Below are 2,157 nucleotides of genomic sequence, written 5' to 3' on the forward strand. Positions count from 1 at the left end.
TCTCTCTCTCTCACTCTCTCTCTCTCTCTCTCTCTCTCTCTCTCTCTCTCTATCTATCTATCTATCTATCTCGCTCCTTTTCATTTCAGTTCATACTTTTTATACTCTCCATCGTCGTATCTCCCTCTCTTTTTATCCCGAGGAACAGCTCGCATACAGCGACTTGAAATATCATGTTGGCTCTTTCCAATATGTTAATCGTTGCATTAGCATAATACTGTGATTTTTCAAGGATCATTTGGAAACGCAAATAAATAATTTATAATATTGCGCCCTATTCCATCGGGACCGGCGGCGCGACGCGCCTGGAATCCCGTCTTTGTAACCCATTTACACGCGCGAGCGCGCGCGCTCACGCTTTATTCGAATGTTTCGATTAATACGAGATCTTATCTTGTCAAAAATTATTTTTTTTATTTCTCAAATGGGATTCCCGCGCGCCGATTATGGAATGATGCATCAAATGAAATCATTTGTAGTCATTAGTAATGGGGGCCCGCGCCGAAGCCCGAGTCCGCGAGTCGAGTCCCGACAAATTGCCCGAGGAATAAAGCCCGTCTCCAGAAATAATAAATATTACTTCGGAATTCGTTTAACTTCGCAGCCATATGGTCTCAAAGTCCTTTATCATTCCTGCGGCACTTTTGCAACAACTAACACACGCGCGTATCTCCGGCTCATCTTCGCCTCCAACGATTAATAATCAACCAAAACTCAACGTACTCAACGTTCTACAACTATTACGGATTTTATGGATTTTCGTAGGAGTCTCAAGGATTGAAGACCATTGCTCATCGAACTCGCCTTCGAGCGCCCGGCAACCAACGATCTCATGCATCTCATCTGTTGCCAATATATATTTTTGTATATATACTTTTGTTTCGTTGCTTCTACATTGGATGTGTCGCTTGTCAATTAAATTATTGCGCCACTTTGTGCAAATTCCAAAATCATCAACATTCCTCATCAAAATGAACTCGGTGTAGGCTAAGCGAATTCAAAACAAACGCATTTTCACGCATATTTCTGAGGCATTGAGCCTAATAACTCGATTCAGCATCAAATGACATTATAATTAAAGGATATTTGTTCTTTAAGTAGTCATTTGTTGCCAATAATAGATTTACAAATATTAATAAAGAGAAATCAAGCAGTTACTATAAAACAATTCCTTTGGCATAAATTAATTTTGTCTTATAAATGCCAGATTCATATTAAAATTCTATCGATTTGACCATACATGCGCAGTAAATTATTATTGAATTCATAATGTTTGTCGTGATTCGATAAAATTAAAAGAGATACAAAACAAAAACAAAAAAAAACAAAAAAAAAAAAAACAAAACCACACTTAAAAACAGAAAGACTCTCTAGTAATGACAACATTTTGGAACTTTAGGATCGCATTGGCACAAGCACGCGCTACTACATTGGTTTGTCAAATTTGACATAAAATAAATTTACACAGCGCAGTAAATAAATCAGTCTAAGACTCCCCCTTGTACAGCTAAGTATAAATTACAATGAAGAACAATAATTACTTATACTATCATCTTCACCCTAAAGTTCATATTAAAAGAGAGTATATTAAAAAAAAAAAAAAAAAAAAAAAAAACAAGAAAAAAGAAAAAAAAAATAACAAGAAAATAAAGGAAAAAACAACGACAACGACAATAAAGAAAAAAACAAATTTCCTCTACTTCTCGAGGCGCTAAATAATCCGTAATAATCGAATCTCTTTCCCACCAACTTCATTTTTCTTTTGAGAAAAACAAATGGAATAGTTTCCTTACTTAATGAAATTTCGTTTAATTTCCAGATAATTTACAATCTTTGACAGAGGAAGGTTGCACGCGGTGGAAAAACAATGGAATAAATAACTCGGGATTGCGAGATGAAAGGTTGCAGAGACATTTGATAAATATGCCAAATACGAGACAAATGTCGGTGTGGAGCTGAAAGAGAAAGAAGAGCGGGTAGAAGAGGTAAATCAACAAAATGAACGTCGAATCGCGGGGCGAAAGAGTAGTCGGGCAGACGTGATGTAGGTGTGGGTGTAGGTTGATGTAGATCCCAGTGACAAACGAGAGCTCGAGCAAATTGCGCTACGCGCTTACTTCGGATTCGCATTCGCCGCTTTCGTATTCGCGTGCCATC

Source organism: Ceratosolen solmsi, unplaced genomic scaffold (assembly GCF_000503995.2).
Source record: "Ceratosolen solmsi marchali unplaced genomic scaffold, CerSol_1.0 scaffold14, whole genome shotgun sequence".
Taxonomy (NCBI): Eukaryota; Metazoa; Arthropoda; class Insecta; order Hymenoptera; family Agaonidae; genus Ceratosolen; species Ceratosolen solmsi.